This window comes from Ambystoma mexicanum, chromosome 4q (genome assembly GCF_040938575.1).
Source record: "Ambystoma mexicanum isolate Mex_15411 chromosome 4q, UKY_AmexF1_1, whole genome shotgun sequence".
Taxonomy (NCBI): Eukaryota; Metazoa; Chordata; class Amphibia; order Caudata; family Ambystomatidae; genus Ambystoma; species Ambystoma mexicanum.
Genome location: NC_090928.1, coordinates 466498915 through 466520722, shown reverse-complemented (window position 1 = coordinate 466520722; position 21808 = coordinate 466498915).

Below are 21808 nucleotides of genomic sequence, written 5' to 3'. Positions count from 1 at the left end.
ACGGTGCAGCCTGGTTCCCAATTAAATTGGGGGGTAAACAGGGGTGCGTTTTGGCACCCTTGTTATTTTCACTGTACATTAACAAACTACTTCAACACCTACTACACTGTAATGCCGATGTACCATGAATTGGTAGTAGACCATTTCCCGCACTAATGTATGCGGATGATACCGTTATTATTGCAAGGACCCCAAGAGCACTACAGATCTTGGTAAACAGTTTTGAGACTTTTATGTGTAGCCTGGTAAACACTAGCAAATCTGCTGTAATGGTTGCGATGGGAAGAAAAGAATGTGCAAATTCCCGAACATATGATGTAATGGCAGGCTGATACCTAGGGTGTCTCACTTTGATTATCTCAGGGTTCGTTTTAATGAAAGGTTTAACGGGCAGGCCCATATACAAAAATAGGCCCCCGTAATGCAACAATTGATAGGTGGTATCCACAGATTTATGAAAACCCGAAACAAAAGCCACTATGCACTGTGGGAAAGAATATAATGCCCATAACATGGGGGCCATTACATATGGTGCGGCTATTAGGGAACATGGTGATGCTTGCCTGCTACAAAAGGAAGAAAACAGCTTTATAAAATCCTTATTGTACTTACCAATATCAGCGCTAAACTTTGCTTGCCAGAAAGAAATTGGTTGGGCCTTTCTAGAAGACCAACTGGTGCTGGAGCCTTGTAGATTGTGGCTACGTAAATGGTCCAACCCAAAGGTGGGGCTAACGCAAAACTTGCTGAAGCACCTAATGTGCAAGAAGGGTGCCAACAACATTGGCTGGCCGGAAAATGTAAAGAATATGTGGGAAAAGTGGGTATTAGCAACATTTTTATTGAATCCACTCAATTTATAGAAAAAAGCAGATGTTGCACCCTGATAAAGAACTTAACTGAGTGCGTACATGATAGGAGACAGACTGATGAAATATTGAAACTGTGAAATAGAGAACTAATGAGACTATCATCAGTCAATACAAAAAATACCTCATCTGGATGAACTCTAAATACCAAAAGGCTCCAATTACAAGGGCACGTTTTGGTTGCTTGGACTTAGGTGACCTCCGTAGTTAGCGATCGTGCTAATTTGAAGGAAAATGCCATATGTGTGATGTTGGGTTAGAGGATCTAGCCCACTTTTTATTCTTCTCTCCAGCCAATAGCGAACAAAGAGAGAAATAGCCTGTATTATTTGTTTAATGTACTTATGCACACAATAGCCTGGAATATGTCGTTGTACATAAAAGTAACCTGGCATGTACGAGAAAGGGGCTTAAAAGCAAGAAAGTGCAATTAGAAATAATGCCCTAAACAGCTGTGCTGATTTGAAAACAAGGGTTTTTTTAAAACCGGTTTTATGATGTTTTATTGTTTCGTACTCTAAGCCTTTTTATACTTAGACTATTTGCAGGCAAAGCACATATGTCTTTGTATTAAGTTTTCTACAATGTGTGTGATATTTTATGTATTATTGTAACAACTTGGTTTAAAATGCATTGAAAGGAAATCAATAATGAACTATAAGTAGGTGCTTTTATTAATGTATATGTTGGATGTGCTGTATCTGTTATGCATTCTTGGCAAACCAAAATAAAGAATTCACCTACCTACCTACATATAACAGATCTCCCAACAATACTGCTATAGAAACAAAGACCAACTGCTGCTCCTTCAAATAATACAACCACAAAACTGTATAGCACAAAATCAACTAAACGTCCATCATAAAACAAAGAGACAAATATCTCTTCTCAAAAACAACTGCAGGCCCATCAAAGGATCTAGAGGCACAACTCTCTGGTCCATTTAAATTTAGGAACACAACTGGCGTAAATTGCAATGCAAATGTAGCAATTGATTTCTCTTCCAAATTGCCACCAATTGTACACAACATTTACTTAAACGGCTCAGGCCAGTTGTGTTTGCAAATGCTCGTTCTTCATAGGACTGCTACAAATAATCCTGGCAGCAATTACACTGTCTCAAGTATAAGGCACAAATAGGTCTACTGAACAGGAATGGTAAAATTACCATAAACAAGATCCACAAGAATTTCTTATGTACTCACCACAAGTAATGGATGCCAAACACATCCCTATGAATGGAATCTTCCAGATTTCATACATTTGGATACATAAATGCACTCTCTGCAACCATGTTTCACAAAGCACATCCCTGATGAACGATTTGCGTATGTATCCATACCACATTCTGAATCCATTCAATTTCACCAGCTTGTGCAGAATACAAATCATAACATATCATGCCCTTTTTTTAATTGAACAATCGTTCCAACATAGAAATAAACCCATATAGCCAATATGTGATACTAATGCTTCTAAGGTACCATGCAAATGGTACCAAAAACAACTGTAAGCTTACTAGCTTCACACAAAGCCAAGTATCTCTTGCCAAGAAAGCCTTCACAACAGTGGGCATAATCTACCAAACTGGTGCTACAACCACTTCAGGCCACTATACTACCTATGTTGAAAAAAGAAGTGATTGGTTTGAATGTAACAAAACCTCCATTACAACATAACATAGGTTACCATGAAATCTAACAAATGGCTACTTAATATTCCTTCAACCCAAATGTTGTCATTAAATTGTAGCACAATAAACAGACTACTCCAACGGGTATTGAACTACATCCATAATAGTACTTTAGTACTTTTTAAAAGACAAGATAGTTAGAATACTCCAACAGGTATCAAACTACTTCAAAAACACCCTTCATTGAAATACACTTCAAGCGCCTTGGTATAAAGCGCTGTATAAATAAATAAATCAATCAATTAAATCAATCAAATAGACCATAACAGTTCTTGTTACTCCAATACTTCTTATACAATCCAATATGATTACAATACGCCAATGTTACCACCAATTCTAACAAATGCTTACTTAATATTCCTTCACTCCAAATTTACTCAATAAACTATAGTACAATAAACCATTAGAATAAGTCAACTGGTATCTAACTACATCTAAAATACCACATTAGTACTTTCAAAAACCATGACAATTAAAAAAATGCCAACATGTATCTAATTACTTCTAAAATACCCATCATTGCAATACAGTTCAAAAATGCCATGACAGTTATTCTTACTGCAAAATGTATTGTCTAATATAGTTAGACTACAACCTTAATTCCAACTTACTGTCACATCATTATATTAGGTTATATTTAATCCTCTATGCATATGTAAAAAAAAGAAGTGGTTGGTTTGAATGTAACAACACATCCGTTACTTCAATACATAGGTTACCAGGAAATCTAACAAATGCCTACTTAATATTCCTTCCACCCAAAATATGCTCAAAAAAGTATAGTACAATTAACAGAATACAGTAACGGGTATCTAACTACATCCATAATACGACAATAGTAATTTGAATACCCAATGTAGTTGGAATATGCCAACGGGTATCTAAATTATTTAAACATATCCTTATTTACAACACACTTCAAACAAACATCCTTCACACTTACACTTGCAACACATATCAATGCTACCACATACATGTATATTCTATAAAATGTAGTAGGGTTTTTTTAATCCACTATGGATTTTTTCCCAATGGCCCAATGGTTATTTCATGTCAATACAACAACAGTGTAGCACACACTAATGTTGTAACACACATGTTCTGTTTATGAGGGTCAAAAAAGTAAATATATATGTAAAGATGTATGCAATTAAAGCTTTTAAACTATCCTGCTTAACAAAGTATACTGTTTTTTTCACAGAAAAAGAACCAGAGATTCCAGCATTATTTCTGTATGCAACTAAGTAACCATACCAAGTATTGTCCTATTTGTTATCTTCACAAAGAAACACATATATATTCCATAAGCACAATCATCAATGGTACTACAATCATAAATACCATATACACTTCAATTATATAATTCCACTATATTACAAATACGGTACACTCCCCCTACAGTACCGATAATTACTATACACATATTACTATACTATGTGTTGCCAGTGGGCAGATTCTTGGTGGCATGGCCTATATCGACAACCACCACAATAGAATTTAACCATATAGCAAGTACGCACAATACACCTTCAAATAACAAGACTGGCCCTGATCCCCCTGTAATCCAAATTATGTCTGCGGACACTAATGCCAACACAGCATTACAAGATTTGTCAGACGAGATATTTTCACTGATGCCAACACTGATGGGGAAATAATAATGGCGATAGCAATTCCCTGTGATATAATGATCCAGAACAGAAAGGTGCTGCTCCCTCTCAGAAAAACGAATGACCCTGAGGGAGTTGGAAGAAGAGGAGTAAAGGGCCTGAGAGGGGAGGTATTTACGGAGGGATAGTGGAAGGTATTTGGACCCAGGCTCCAGAAAGCTTTTTGGACAATACAAATGGTTTTAAATGTAATCCTTGCATCCACTGGGAGCCAATGAAGGGATTTCAGAGCTGGAGAGATACGATCCCAGGGCAGGAGGCAAAGGACAAGTCTTGCAGTCTTGTTCTGGATTAGTTGTAAAGGGCGGAGAGGGCAGCAAGTAGATTTAGAAAGAGGCTGTTACAGTAGTTCAACCTAGAGAGAACTAGAGCTTGGGAGACAGTGAACTTCTGAGGGAAGGAGAGGAAAGGCAGAGTACCTCTAAGGAGGTGCAGTAGGAAATTTTACTTTTTAGAGACTTCTCGCAGGTTGAGGTAGGAGCAGGGCCAAGGGAGGCCGGCCAGAGAGTGAGGGGAAAGGATGGTGAAGTTGTAACAATGAGAAGGATCTCAGTCTTGTTGGCATTTAGGCAAAGATTGTTCACAGAACACCAATTTTGAATGGACGATTAGGCAATCGGAAATGAGAGAAGGAAAGGAGGCATCTGAGGGAAGCCTGAAAATGAGTTGGGTGTCACCAGCATAGCACTGGAAGTTTGAGCAGATAATGGAAATGCAGTAGGCGAGAGTAGCTAGGTATTGGTTGAAAAGCCAAGGCGAGAGGTCGATCAGAATGGAAAGAGGTCAGCTAGGCCAGAGCCTGATCGGTGATACCCAGTATGGCATGTGCAGGTGCTTTAGCATATGTTAAAGGATGTTCTGTACCCTCTAGCGCAGACATCAGCAGTGGATTGAATGTAAAATACCATTTATGATGTCACTGGTTCTCTGAAAAGTGCCAGCGAAGATGAAATTCGGTTCAGCAAACAGATTGTCCTGACGAGGGCAGGCATTGGGATTGAACAATACTCAGAATACTGTGTTAGAGAACGTTTTCCTTTTTCACCACCTCATCTGCTTGATGAACATCAAGCCAGGAATACAAGCAATTAGGACCATCTTGAAAATCACATCAAATGGTATCCACCTGCTTTCATACCTACATTCCTGGATGATTGCAAGTTGAAGCAATCAGTAATGGGAGAAATTAGTCACTTCTTTTCTGCGAATCCACAAGCAGTCCAGGAGCTTGCCCCTCTGTGTGGTTTGACCATTCTTCAATTGCCAGTTGTTAGATTTTCCTTGAAGACTCCTAAAGTACCAATATGTTTCATAGGAAAATGTGAATGATTCAGTATTACGCAAATTGATTGTTTACAAACGATCATATGGTACATCTGGCCAAATTTGGCTATTAACATTCGATTGCTTCGATTGCCCAACTATCAATTTGGGTAATCACTAACAAACATGGGGAGCGGCGGTTACGGGTAGTAGGGTGTCCCCCATTTCCAGAGGTTTGGAGGCGGGGGATGGGAACAAAAAACGGCCCCTGCGGCATCGGATCCGGCCCACATAGGAGCGATGGATCTGACGCCGGAGGGTTAGAAGATGAGTGGACAGCAAAAAAGGTAAGTAGGGATTGGGTGGGGGAGTCTATGGGTGTGTTTTTTAGTTTGAGCGGATTTCACCACGTCAAAATTGGCTTCCCAGCCAAATTGACCATGATCAATTCGGCAGTGATCCATTGTTCCATGGCCAAACTGTATACATCTGATAATTAAACTCTTGCACCCCTTTGCCTGCAACATGTCTAACACCCCCCATCATATGCATATGTTCAGGACAAGTTGCATAGGTTGTTCAAAACAATTCCCAACACTATATACTAAGACAAACAGCATTAAAAGTGTCCCTTTAAAACATTGACAGGTGTTGTACCACTGGTTTTGTTCCTTGACTATACCAACCTGAGAGAATGCATTTTTTTAACAAATACACCAGAGAAGTTGCAGATGTTTTGAAGTATTGTGTAGCAGTAAGATCAGTTAAAAAATAACATCACAGGTCTCAACAAAGATCAAAACCATAGACATGGAACATTGACTATGCAATGGACCTTATTACGAGGTGGGCGCAAAGGGATACCGGGCACCGGTAAGGACACCGGTGCCGGTAATCCCTTTGCACCCTATTCCGAATACCCTTAGCGGGTCCCTTCCTTAAGGCCTGGTTTTACCAGGCGTTATGGACGGGACCCGTTAAGGGACTTTCGAGCTAATAACAGTACCGCAAATTGCGGTACCGTTATTAGCGCCTTCCCCCTTCCCTTTGAGCCCTATGTGGTTCAAATGGGAATGGGGAATGGCTTTTTCAATGGGGACTTACCGGTCCCGCAAAGGTCGGACTAGACCGGTAAGTCCCCATTGAATGAGGGCGAACTCGGTAACGGTATTTGAGGTAGTCATGGCGCTAATAGAGCCATGACTACCTCCAACCTCGTAATGAGGCCAAATGTGTTCCTCTTTTGTAAAAAAATAATAACCCACATGCACTACAACATCTAGTAATAGAACTTAAAGAGTTCCAACAAACCTCAGCATGGTCAGCAACATTCCTAACCATCCAAATTTTGGGCATTTTGATAGAATCTAATTGACTTTATTCATGGAGTCAGCTGGGCGATTAAGCAGTTTCTGATTAAAATGGCCAAATTAGAAATGTGTGATTTAATTCCTGGATGAGGCCAGAGTTTTCTAGAGGAAGCAAGGAAATAGGCTTTAGTTGATTCGGAGGCGAAGCAATTAGTAGATTGTAAAAAGATTCCCCCATTATCAGCACCACTCATAAATAATCCACGTCATGCGGTTTATATATTGATCAAATTCATGTGTGAATTCTGTTTCATTACATCACAAATTGCAGTGGGTTAATAACTTTGTGACTTTGACAACCGGACATGTTGGTTTAGTAGGCTGTTTGAAAATAACTCTCCACGGTTACAGGTAGGGAAAGTCAAAACAGTTAGCGGATCAGTAGTTACATACATTGATAAATATGAGTCAATTAAATAAATTAAACAGAAAATGTGTTCATGAATGGGCCAGTTTGTAACCATAAAAATGACGAATAATAATAGGAAAACAATTATAAGATGGATGGACAAATGAAGAGAAAATCATAAATCATGTTAGTATTTTTTTATGTTTTTATATCTATTATCCTTTGTAAGACATTAGGGATCCTCTATCAACATTGTCAAAAATAGATTGGAGCAGGGCAATGCCAACAGGTCTGCATACTTAGCAGGCAGAGGGCGAATCAGGTCAAATTAGGTGATGTGTGGTTGTTGGTGACTATTTATTTTTGGGGTGTGATATCGGGGCCAGGTGTGCTGTATCAACATAGTGATGTTAAGTTCTCATGGAGATATATTGATGCAGAGATTTTGCTCTGCATCTTCAGTCAGTTTGTGTTTATGAAGTGATTAAAATATGTGGGTTGCAGAAATACCTTCTATTCCTTCATTGGTTAGATCTAGTCTATCCTTGACATTTCTATCCTTGTTATTTTAATTTCCCTGCCTGTTAGAAGTACACATTTCTGTTACTATATATATAGCTCATAAGTTTACTGTTAGAAGTGTGTGATGTGATTAAAGACTTAAAGTCACCTTGTATATTTCTTGATTTGTATGTTCTTGTATTCTTCTCTGCTATCATTGATGATATCCTACAGTGCTCTGCTTCAATTGTATATTTCTCTGGAAATAATTAGGATGACCGTAGTCCGTAGCATTTAAAGCAGAACTTTCTTTTGCAAATTCCTGATGTTCTAACTACGCTGATCAGCGTGCTCTGTTAGTGTTAAAGTATATGACTATTGCTTGCATAGTACAATTTGCAAAGCCCTTGTTGTGCTTTTCTAGACATGGTCCCTTGAGTAATACTTAATGCAGTTCTGAAATTTGGAGAAAGAAACAAACCGTTTATCTTGGTGCCTGGTCTTTTCCATGCAATTATTCCTCGCAAAGTACACTTTGAACAGCCTTTTCTGTGCTTTGCTAGAGCTAGTCCCATGTATGATTTTTAATGCATTTCTGTAGCTTGGAATAAAACCTTTATCTTTGAAAAGGCCTTGAATTGTTTGCTATACCTAGTCCCATGTGTGTTACTTAATGCATTTTTGTCGCTTGGTGCCTAGTCTTCTCTTTAGTGGAAGAAAGGAGAGAATTGCCACTAAACCCCATCCCATCCACTTACCTTAAATTCAGGAATTAAGTTCCCCGTACTGATCTGCGGTTTATTCATGCCAACCTGGCTAACCTCTTTGTGTCACATTTTGATAAAAACGCATGCCTTGAGTAATAATGACAGGACCACTCATACCTTTGGGTGGCACCAGTACATCGACGATGTTCTCATAATATGGGATGGCACAGTAACAGAATTCCAATATTACACCAGTTTCCTCAACAACACATTTGGACTGGAAGTAGTTGGACAGATCAGTAGCTGAGAGATCGACTTTCCTGATCTACAGATATACAGTAAAGACCTCAAAATACAGACACAAACTTTTCGCAAACCCACGGAAGTGAACTCAACCCTACACTACAGAAGTTGCCACCAAAAACATGTGATAGAAAACATCTCAGTAGGAGAAATGATAAGGGCAAAAAGGAACTGCAGTGAGAAAGAAATCTACAAGGAAGAACTAAACCTAGTGAAAGAAAGATTTATAACATGAGGGTATGCACAAAAGTGCATTGTAACAGCTGAGAAAAAGATTATGACTAGAATGAGAGCAGAGCTAACCATAGAAAATATAAAAAAACACTTAGAAGACTCACTAACAATGAAGTCATCAATTAATATAGTCGAGAGAGCACAAAGCTATTCAGAACGTTGGAAAAACATTGGCATATATTATTGTCAATCTCTTTAAACTGTTGGTGCCTTCCTTTTTTCCGCTCTTTCTGGCTACTTAAGCAGCCTTCCAGCCTCTTTTGCTGTGGACTTGGTGAGCAGGTACAAGTGGATCGAGGTCACCTGGCCTAAGCCATACCCACCTGACAATCACTTTAAACTGTTGGTGCCTTCCTGGTTTGCCATTCTTTTTGCCTACTTAAATAGCCCTCCAGCCTCTTTTCCTTTGCAGTTGGTGAGCATGTGGAAGTGGATCTGAGTCACCTGGGTTAAGCCCCACCCACTTGTCAATCACTTTAAACTTTTGATGCCTTCCTGGTTTGCCACTCGTTATGCCTACTTAAGCAGCCTCTTCTCCTTTGCTGTTGGTGAGCAGGTGCAAGTGGATCTAGGTCTCCTGGCCTAAGCACCACCCAACTTCTTAGCCCTGCTTCCTCCTTTCTCCTCTTAACTCTAAGATCAATTGTGTCCCTTGCCCGGGCACCTGAAGCTAAGGGCAGATGAAGAAAAAGGCAATTACTGTATGGACCTCTTTGGCCTAGGAGGTCCCATGGCCCAAACCCCTGCTGATACAGCAGGTAATCATGCACCAACATGTGTTTACTCCCTCTGTCCCACAGGCCATCCCCACCATCATCAGGCAACACCAACGTCAACTTCTTTGGTCCTTGGCACCTGGCGGGTGGACCGGCACCTACAAGCAGAGCATGTCGGATGCACCAGCACCATTCTGAATGGTGCCGGTGCATCCAGCCTCCCCATTCCCATTGAGCCCTATAGGTTTTACCGGCAAGGCTACCGCCAAACTTATAATGAGGCCCACTGTCTTGTTCTCCACAGTTGTTTTGGCATTACTTTGCATTAACTGCATGCTTCTTCTAGGTTCCTGTTGTGTTCTTTGCCTTGTTGACTGTTTTGACTTTGTGTTTGCTTTCTACAGTTCTTGATATTGTGTTCCTATCCATGGTTTGCGGCATAACATTGGAATTGCCTGCATTCTTCACTTCTCGATTCCCTGCTGACCTCTGTATTTTGCTTTTGGTCCTGTATTGCAACTGCATTTTTTTACTTCCAAGTTCCCTGTTGTGCTTTGTGCTTTACCTTGGTTCTCTACTACATCTGTATTCTATATTTCTTGTTTCCCTGTTGTGCTCTTTTCTTTACTGATGGTTCTCTAATGCATGTGATTTATATGTCCATTGTTCTTGTTCTTTGTTGTACCCCCCTCCCTTTTGTGCCCCCCTGTGTGACCTCCCCTCACCCCTCCCCTGCCTGGGTTCGCCTCTCCCTACTCCCCTCTTTCTTCCCCGAACACCCCATGGTGCTCTCTGTCTCACCTATCTTTTCTAACTGCTTTTCTATTGACTATCCTATCCCTCGCACTAAGTCTGACTGGAAGAAGCTCAAAAGGGACATCCTGGTCTCTAACCCAGGCCTCCCTATCACTGACACCTCTACCAGTGCTTCTTCCAGACAGACCCTTATGATCATACTCTTTGTCATTCCATCTCCAGGCCTATGGACCCCCCATATGGTCTCTGTTCTCTCTTCTTTTCCCTCTTCTCCCATTAATGGTGGCACGCTGTGGGAGGCCCTCCTGGCCCCCTTCCACTCCTCTAAAACCATCATTAATGTCTACTTAAATGGCACTGTCTTGGTCCAGGACCCTCCGGCCAATCTCCTCCTCGTTGATAGATGCTTTCTACACCTTATCAACTTCCTTTCCTCTCCTTCTATCCCTTACTATCCCTCTCTGGCTTCTCTGATGCCTCCTTCCTCTGCCACCTCTTTGGCACCTCCTGCTGCTTCTCTGGCCAGCCTGTTGCCTACCTCATCCACCACCCCTCTGGCACCCTCGTTTCCCTCTCTGACTACCCTGCCTCCTCTTCCTTCTTCCTCTGCCACCTCCAACACTTCCGCAGGGTGTACATCTGCCCTTTACCCCTCCCTGGAAGTCTTTCAAATGTGGTAACAAGCTTCACGTTGCTTCTCTCAACTCTCGTTTGGCTGTCAAACACTCCTCTGACATCTGCTGTCTCCTGGAAGAGCTTGATTTGGATGTACTCGGTCTCACCGAGACTTGGTTCACGTCCAGCTCTGTCAAAAGTTTCAAAAGTCTCCTTCCCGGTGGCTATCTAAATGGACTGACCTCTTCTCCTCGCTCCTTGCCTCTAACTCTCAACCTCTCCTCGTTGGAGACTTGAACATCCACCTGGATGATACCAGTCCTTCTTCAGGACTCTTTCGTGACATCTGAAATTCTCTCTCTCTATTCTTCCCTCTGGCCTGACTCACTCTTCAGGACACACCCTGATATTGTGATATCCTCAGACCTCCCCTTCTCTAACCCTCTCACCACTCCTCTGTCTTGAACTGATCACTTTCTTCCTTTCTTCTCACCCCTCTCTCTCTTCCTCACAGGTCAAGCCAACTCCAGCACTGCTACCTACCTTCTAGGTCATCCGATCCATGAAGCGTGTTCAGCTGAGGTTTTTGCTGCTGCTTTCTTTACTCTTCCTGCACCTTTGGCTGACTCACACCCTGACCCAGCCCTCTCTAACCTTCATCTCTCTATCTCTAACACTCTGGATGTCCTTGCCCGTTTCATGAGGATATGCTTGAAACCCAAATCCAAGTGCAACTCTTGGTACAATTCCGACCTCGCCACCTTTAAATGCAAGTGTAGGGTGGCAAAGAGGAAGTGGAGGGTATTGAGCGCACCCCCTGACAAACTAGCCTGGCGCCTGCTCCAAAGGCAGTATAGACTCTCTGTCATATCTAAGTAGAGAGCCTACATCCAAGCCAGCATCTCTGTGGCATCTAATAACTTGGCCAAACTTTTCAAAGTCTGCAAGGAGCTAGCCAATCCTACTGCAGTCTCTAATTCTTCTGTTCCCTCCCAGGCCCTCTGCACAGCCTTGGCCTCTCATTTCACTACTAAAACAAAGGAAATCCTGTCCACCCTCTCTTTCTCTACCTCCTCTTCCCCCCCTCTACCATTCCTGCCTCGTCTGAGGCTGTATCTCCTCCTCCTTTCTCCTCCTTTCCCATGTTCACCCCTGACGATGTTTTAGACATGTCCGATCTATGGAAGTCGTGTCAAAGCAGGTTTTCCCCTGCTCATCCAGAATCATCAAGGAGCACATCGACACTCTTGCTCCAGCCTTGGCCGATTTCTGCAATCACTCATTCGCCACTGGAACATTCCCCTGCCCCCTTAAGCACTCTCTTGTACACCCCTTCCTCTCTGGCTAACTATTGCCCAATCTCCATCACTCCTTTCCTGGGCAAACTCTTGGAAAAACTGGCTATCTCTCAGCTTAATCTACATACTCAATCTGTTGGTTGTCTCCATGACCACCAGTCTGGCTTCAGAACTGTCAGAAGCACAGAAACTGCTCACCTGAACACATGTGAAGACTTGCTTTCCAATCTTGACTCTAATCCCCCTTCTCTCCTCATCCTCCTCGATCTATCCTCTTCTTTTGACATGGTCAACCATGCCATGCTGCTCAATCGCCTCTGCGACAACCTTGGTATTACTGATCAGGCCCTGCCCTGGTTGACCTCCTTTCTCATCAACCCTCTCTGGTCCAACTGGGGTCTGTCCTCTCTTCTATCTCTCTCTCTCTCTACTTCTGGTGTTCCCCAATGGATCTAACTTCTCTCCTTAGCTCTTCAACCACTATCTGGCCCACTGCATTGCTACTTTCTGCTCCAAATGTTATTGTTATGTGGGTGACACTCAGCTCTCTTTCAGGCCATCCTCAGTCACCTCTGATTCTTCTCTCATACCAGACTGCCAGAACACAATTCAGGAACAGAGAGCTGCCAATGAGCTCTGCCTCAATGCCAGTAAGACTGGGATTCTCCTCATTGGGACACCCTTCCCTCCTTTCCTCTCTCTCTCTGGCCACCCACTCTTGGGTCCCTTCCTGCTCTTTCCTGTGAGGCTAAGAACGTTGGTGTCATCTTCAACTCCACCCTCTCCTCCTATCCTCACATCTCTGATGTTTCTAAGAAGTCAAAGGGCCTCATTACGACCCAGGCGGTAAGTTACCGCCTGGGTCGTACCTTTACCACCATGGTGTAAACTACGTTTACGCCATGGTGGTTGGCGGACTTACCACCCCATTCCGAGGTTGGCGGGGCGGTAAGTCCCCATTAACCCATTTACCCTTCCCCATTCCCATTTTTGCCCCATAGGGCATAATAGGAGTGGGGAAGGCGTTAATTACGCCACCGTAAATTACGGTGGCGTAATTAACAACAAGGTCTCTTAGCGCCATGGATTTTAACACCTGCTAAAAGCAGGTGTTAAATCCTCCATGGCACTAAGGGACCTCGGAATCAGGCGGTAAGGGTCGGCGCTGTTTACGCCGCCGTAAACCCCTTACCGCCTGGGTCCTAATGAGGCCCAAACTATCAGCTGCACCTCCCCTCAGAGGTATTCTTCGTTTTCTCACTTTCCCCCAGAAGCTCACTGTCTCCGGAGGTCTGGTCTACTCTAGGCTGTACTATTGAAACATCCTCTTTTTAAATCTTCCTGCCTCTACTCATCGACCTTTACAACATATCCAGAGAAGGACTGCAAGACTTTTCATTGGCCTCGTACCCAGGGATAGTATTTTTCCAGCTCTTGAATCCCTTCACCAGCTCCCTGTGGCTGAAAGGATCAAGTTCAAGACCCTCTGCATCATCCACAACACTTTCTGGGGCCTGGGACCACTCTACCTCCAACTGTCTCTTCCAAAACATCTTCCTTCTCGAGCTCTCGCTCATCCACCTCCAATGCTCTCAGGGTCAGATGCTTCTCCAAGCAGAGAGTTGGAGGCAGATCTATCACCTCGGCTGGGGCCTCCCTCTTTAACAGATTCCCTGCCTCTCTCAAACTTGAGCAGAACCACCTCCAGTTCCGGAAGCAACTCAGGACCTTCCTTTTTTGCTTCTGCTTTCTCTCTTCCTCTCCTCTGCTGATTCACCTGACTGCTCTGCGCACTGATTACCTGGTCACCCGCTGAACTCATGCCCAGGCTCCTGCATGCCATCACACTGCCTCCGGCTCCCCAGCACTTAAGGGTCTGTATCTGCCACCCTCTTTCCCTTCTCCCTGCATTTATGAGCTACCCGCTGGCTGCATTGTGAGTTAACTACACTTCCTCCTTCCCCTCACCCTAGGCACTTCTCCCCTTCCCTCTTCCCCACACTTGCACAATATGAATGACACAAGGCCTAGTAAGATTATTATTTTGTCCTCCGTTTGTTTCCCCCTCCTGGTCTTGTCACGCCTAGAAACACTTGTGTACAGGCTCTTTATAAATGCCACATCATATCATATCATAGCCAGACGACCATCTGAGGGAATATATAGGCATAACTGGGCCTTTTCTTACCGAGTCCTGCTGTTGGTGGATGTTCCCCTTTATTACTGGAGGCACCGGGTCGCTGAATGTCTAGGATGATCCGAGGTCCGTGTAGGCAGGGACCTGGCCCCCTTTCGTCCCAAGCAGGCAAGAAACCTGGGTCCAGTCGGAGACCAGTCTACCCACTCCATTGACTTGCCTTCCAGTCTTTACATGGTGCAGGACAATGGATCCACAAAGATCTGTAAGAGATTTTGTTCTATTGGGGTAAATTCGGGGTTTTGTGGTATTTTCTTACCGTAAAAATATTGGCGGTAATTTGGCGATAAATTAGTCTGGCATTTATAATGGTTTTGATATCACCCTATTTCAGGGACCATACCTTGTTAGCTTACATTGGTGGTCATTTTAGTGGTATCTTGTTTTGAGGTATTTATACCTGTAGTATAGCAGCGAGCATGGTTTCCTTTGTATACTGTAACCCCATCATAAAACAAACCTTTCCTTTCTATTCGAATACCCTCTAGTTGTCTGTAGAGAGCTCCAGACCTATGCACTTTATAAGAACCCAATGATTTTATTTAGAGCACCACCTATAGTTTGTGGCTGGTATCACTGGCTTATATACATCCAGTAATCTATCTGCCATAAAACATATGTATCAGATCCTTTCCCATCAGCATGCAAGGAAAGAAACATTCATCATACCGCACACAAACCTTCTCTTGTTTGTTATTTCACTTGCATTGATAAATTGGCAAATGCACTACTGAACAGATGTGAACCTCCCATGTATACTACACTTATATAAATTAATTCACAGATGCAAAAATGACACCAAAATGCCATTTGTTTTCATATACACTCATTATATTATGCCTTATTCACAAGTCATCAAATCTTACCATGGGTAAATGACATCATCATCTGGAATACAAAAAGAAAACAAAACAGAACAAGCAGGTCTTTTGAAACATGGGTTAATGTTCCCACATTCTGAACATGACGAAAAATAAACATGCAATGACTTCCTGCACTGTTATAAACCTCAGCCACTCATACGGCAATTCACATGGTCCTCACTTGGCACATATTTTACCAAGATTAGTATTTCTTTGAAGTTCGCAGCAAGACCTTGCTATGTTCGCAAATGCAAGCCCAGTGTCAGCGCGAAATGCTTCTGTAATCTTGTGTGGGGAGCATTAGCGAGATATCTCTCACAGCCAGCGCTCTGACCCCTTGGAACTCCGTCAGTCTTCTCAGCCCAGCCTGAACTAACTGCTCTCTGCATTTCTTGTCACCAAGAAAGTTCCTATCCATCCCCTAAGTGACGTGTAAATCTGTTAACAATTTCCACCAATCATAGTACAAAGAATTTGCGCTGTGCCACCCTTCATTTTCAGAACAATGAAATCCTTACTCTCAGAGTTACTGTTTCATTCTATTTCCTGCAGCTTGCCTTTTTTTTCTGTTTTCCACAAGCTGAAGAAAATACCATTGTGCATTTAAAATGAATCTCAGTAGTGCCACTAAAACATGGATTTTCACCTCATTTTGCATATGAGACTGCGTTATAATGTTAGAGAAGTTAGAATTAGTATTTTAGCATTGGTAATTATGTTAGTCAGTTATATAATTTAATGTAGTCTCCATGTATGAGGCATCCAAAAAGAAATGGTGCACTTCATTATTTGACCTCGCAGCACTAAACTTTTCTATGCGTGCATTTAATTATCTGCAGTTTCAAGTTCGGCTTGGCTGTGTTGTAAATCCTGTACTTTGCATACTACCAATAAGGCTATATTATACTGGCAAAAAGAAATGCTATATTTCTGCTGGCAACAAAAAATGTCACTACATTTTGCAAAATGCCATACCTGTCCTTACAGGTCCCACTGTACTGGTAGGCTGATGTTGTGCAAACAGGCTGCCAGAAGCCAACCAGACAACCAAGAAAAGGAGAGGGAGCAGGAGAAAGGAGGAACAAGGGGGGGAAGAATGATGAAAGGCCAACAAGGTCCAAAAAGAGCATTAAGATGCACCGAGGGGAAGTCGCGTCTGCTCTTTATAGTGAGCATGGCAGACTTCTGGTGTCTCTGATTGCCCTTGCAACCGAATGGCGACTTTGTGGGCCGTGTCACCTTACCTAGGCACTTGCGGCCGGGTCATGATGGTGGCATACTGTTGCACCTTGGGTGAAATAAACGATCGGTCTGACAAAATTACCAAATTACACAGCTAACATCTATTTAGCAATACATTAGTATATCAGTTTGTGAAACATGATTATACCATTTTAACCAATTGATTACCTCAGATAACTGGACCGTAATCACAAGAATGCGCAGCCATAACTAAACACTACACCACTCCAATATGGCAGCTCGCTAGTTAAGCCTTCCTAATAGAAACTGGCAACAAGCTATGATCATGTGATCAATCAAGTCACTTTAACTGACTTGGGTTTTAATTTTTCTTTCTATACTGTCACAAAGCGGTTTCACGAATGGATCTCAGATCAGGACAGAAAACCTGACCCCTGACTTTAAGGTAAGCAGATGGGATGGGGTTTAGAGGTAATCCTCTCCTTTCTTGCACTAAATAGAAGGCTAGGCACAAAAACAAACATTTTATTCCATGCTACAAATGCGCATTAAGAATCACACATGGGACTAGGTCTAGCAAAGCACAGAAAGGGCTTTTCAAAGCGAAACATTGTATTCCAAGCTGCAGGTGTGCATTACAAATCACACATGGGGCTGGGTCAAGCAAAGCACAGAGAGGACTTTTCAAAACGTACTTTATGAGGAATAATTGCACGGAAAAGACCAGATACCATTCACCAAGAAAAACGTTTTTTTTTCCTCCAAACTACAGAACTCCTTTACGTATTACTCAAGGGATTAGGTCTAGCAAAGCACAGCAAGGACTTTGCAAAATGTACTATGCGAGGAATAATTGAATTCTTTAACATAGCATGCTGACCAGACTGGTTAGAACATCAGGAATATGCAAAATAAATGTCTGTCTTAAGTACTATGGACGAGGGTCATGCTGAATTATTTCCAGACAAATATAGAATCGAAGCAGAGCTTTGCAGGATATCAACAATGATAGCACAGAACAATATAAGAACATGCATATCTTTAAATATACAAGGTGACTTTAAATCTTTATATCAAATCAAACACTTCTAACACTAAACCTATGAGCAATGTATATATAATGGCAATGTGTATTTCTAACATGCTGTGAAATTGTAACTAGACTTAAAACAACAAGTATGTAAACATCAGGAATACACCAGATATAACCAATGAAGGACTAGAAGGTATTTTTGCAACCCACATATTTTAATCACTTCCTAAGCACAATATGACTGAAGATGTGGAGAAAAATCTAGGCACCAATATAGCTGCATGACAAATAAAAATAACAGTGTTGATACAGTACAACTGACCCTGATATCACACCCCAAAAAAATAAATAGTCACCAAAAAACACAAAGCAAATTTGACCTGATTCACCCTCTGCCTGCTAAGTATGCAGAACTGTTGGCATTGCCCAACACCAATCTTTTATTGACAATGTTGATAAAGGATACCTAATGTCTTACAAAGGATTCATAGTTATAAAAACATAACAAAATACTCACATGCTTTATGATTTTCTCTTTATTTATCCATCCTATTAGTCCTCCTAATTTGTAGGGTTTTGAACGGACCAATTCATGAACCCATTTACTGTTTAAGTTATTTAATTGGCTAATATGTATCAATGTATGTAACTACTGATCCTCCAATTGTTTTGACTCTCCTTACCTGTAACCTCAGAGATGTATTATTTACAAACCACCTTGATAAAGCCCAACAGAAGAAACCTTTTGGTCATAAGAGTTGGTGGCACACTAATCCAACATGTCAGGATGTTAAAGTCACAAAGTTATTAACCCACTGCAATTTGCAATACAATGAAACAGAATTCACTCATAACTTTGAACAATATATCAACCGCATGATGTGGATTATTTATGAGTTGTGCTAATAACAGGAGCATCTTCTTACAAACTCTTTACTGTAAGGCCTGGTTGGTTAAACTTCCCCAGTGATAAGCAGTGCTCAATACCTATCAGTAGGACACAAAAGAAGCAGACAAATTTCAAATATAGGGAGGCGCTGGCACACACAGTCTTACAACCACCCAATCTTAGGTCTGAGTTGAGGGAAAGAATTTACTTGAGGGATATGTTGAACATGAACACAGGATTTATTTGAGGCAGTGGTAAACATTTAAAACACACGTTTGTGGAGGGAGAAGTACTTTACGATTCTGAAATAGGATAGCTGATTTGTTTATGATTACTCCGACTACTGAGAAGAGAATCAAAGTGAGGACCTTGTACGACATATACACACACATGCCAATTGTTGTCAGTGATTTAAAAGTGAGAAGACAATTCCAAAATTGTGTGGGCGGTAGAGAGGATATTTTATTCAGTAGCTATAACAGAGTGTATCTCTTTTATTGAAGAGACAATCTACTAAATGGGAAAAAAATGTCTTGGGCAGTAGGGAATTATATTAGGTGTCTGAAACTAAGGGTCTGAATGTTTTGTGATTAGACACAAAACGTGTTGTAAAGGAAAGGTCTTATAAATGTTTGTAGGCAGTAAGGGATTACATTGTGTGATTGTTACTGAGTGTGCCATTGCTTTGTGATGATGCAAAATCATTTTTATAACGACGCATTCTTAGAATTAGATAGAGGCAGTTGAGTGCATTCAGTGGTGTCCACTGGTGTGTCAACTTGTGCTAAAGGAGAGACAACAATAGTTGCCAAGATGTGTACTTACAAAAAGTGTACTTGTGAGAAAATAAATCGTAAACTTATTTGGGATAGGCAATTATATTCTGTGGTTGTAATGAGAGTGCCAAGTTGCTGTGTTGGATGAGAGGAAATAGTAGTTGCCATGCTTTGTGATGAGAAAATAGAAATTGTGAAGAAATAATCTCTGGATTCTTTAACAAGTACTTTCAGTGTCTGTAATTTAGCATGATATGTTTTTGTGATGAAACAAACAAGTAGTTGCAAAGAAAACATCTTAATGTAATTGGGAAGCAATAGAGTACATTCAGTGGTTGTAAATGCATTTGCAACACATGTGCCATCACCTAGGGGCACTGGCTAAAAGTAGTTGTAGAGAATCCCAATAATTAAATTGTGTTACATAAACACACATAATATTTCATTTCAGGGGAGGAGAAATAATCACATTACGTTTTCTGCAACATCTTAATATTTAGGGGAACAAGTATTTGGGTGGCTGTGTACACCAGCAGGAAAAGCCACAGTCTTCGCTAGGGATGCCAAGGTTGTTCATGGCCAATTGAAGGCATCCATTTTGCATTCAGCAGCACCTGCTGTGCAAGAAATAGTGATAGATGTTCAGGTAATGCACAGGCAGAGACGGTTCTGTCCACTGTCTCTGAGGTAGAAGGGGAAAGAGGTGAGCTATGAGAAAGACAACAGCGTAGAGAAGCAGGTTATGATAAGTTCCAGGTCTCCATATACACCAACATCAAGTGAGTACCGGAATAATAATGATGAGTTAGATAAAATGTAAGCCCCATCCAAGTCCATGCAGCATCAACATGGGATTCTGTAAACTAATGCTACAGAGGTGGAGAACAATGTCACAGTTGGATTCTGAATCTGGTAAGCAAAGACCTTATACACATTTGCTTTGTGTAATGGAGTCTATAAGAAAGTTGGTTATTAAGGAATTCCAGATCATTAAATAAAACTATAAAAAGTTGGTGTATTTATTTTTCACAGCAGCTCACAAGGAAACACAGGTTCTAAAGTCCACTTTGCCCTATTTAATCACATCACTGACTCTGACCAAGAGAGCACATGTTCAACATATAGATACAGTGCAATATCGGTCTGCAAGCAACACAACAAGAAATAGTTTGTCTTCAGCCCCTTAAATAGTATAGGCTAAGAGGATGATCGCTGAAACTTACCAACATTTTGCTATTTGACCTTTGCCAGTGGACATTGAATCTGTTGACTTACATATTCAATGTAATCCGTTGAATACAAACACTTATTTTTCTGTTTTCAAAAAGATTTACACCATTTGCACGTTTTCAATTCATGCCAAAGGCAATTAAATGACAAACTAACACTTATCCACTTTTTCCAGAAAGTACAATTGGATTTTAGATCCATGTTTATGGTTTAATTACTATCTGCGAAAAAAAGAGATAACAGGCTTATTAAGATTATTGTGCCAAAAGTATATAAAGCGCTAGCAAGAAAATAACAACAAATATTGCAGAAACCTAATTATTTTAAGATTTAACTTTCACACTGAAAATGTTCTAAGGTTATCCGAAATACCTTTGTTCTAGGAAATCAGACAAATAAATAGGAACTAAAATGCATGAAACGTTTTTTCTCAAAATGTGCATATTAATATCCATCACTTTCTTGCCATCAGTACATGCTGCACTAAACTCCTGCCACATACGATTACAATGATTACAACGATTACAATGATGGCAGCATAGCTTGTAATCAGCTGCTAATTTGAGTAACTTTAATAACACTGCATACCCTATCCATTAATTTTTTACATGATTTATAAAGATGAATGAGTTAGCAACTATGCAAAAAGTCAAGCAATTTCAATCTTTGCATGCAAAGTTTACACCATCTGAAAATAGTTCCTGGGACCTCTACAAGCACTACACGCCAATACTAGCATCCAGCTCCGGCTGAATTCCAGGGGTCTGCTCTCGTCCGTAATACCAACATCCTGAGGAGTTAAACAGGGTTGCCCCCTTGCTCCGGCTTTATTTTTGGCCTACTTTGGAGATTACAAAGAAGCAAACGCCGAGACAAGATCTTTTCCTACGGTGATAGGCAATGTGAAAGTTCCTAGATTTCTCTAAACTGACGACCTAATACAACTTGATCAGACACCAATCGGCCTACAACGTCAGCTGGCTTCTTTAACCACGTACACTAAAGCCAACGACCTGGAAGTAAACAGACAAAAAAACAAGATAATGATCTCTGAAAAAAGGTCCCGAAGAAGAGGAAATCCTACATGGTTCTTGTCAGGAGAGAAAGTGGAACAAGTATCAGACTTCAAATATCTTGGGGTCCTGATTGACTTCGCAAAAAAACACAGCAATGCAACTTCATCTGCATGCAAAAATTAGAAACCTCATCTCACGGGCCAAAGTCCTTGACAGAAAATATGGTTGCTTTTCATTGATGCCTTTAATTAAGTTTT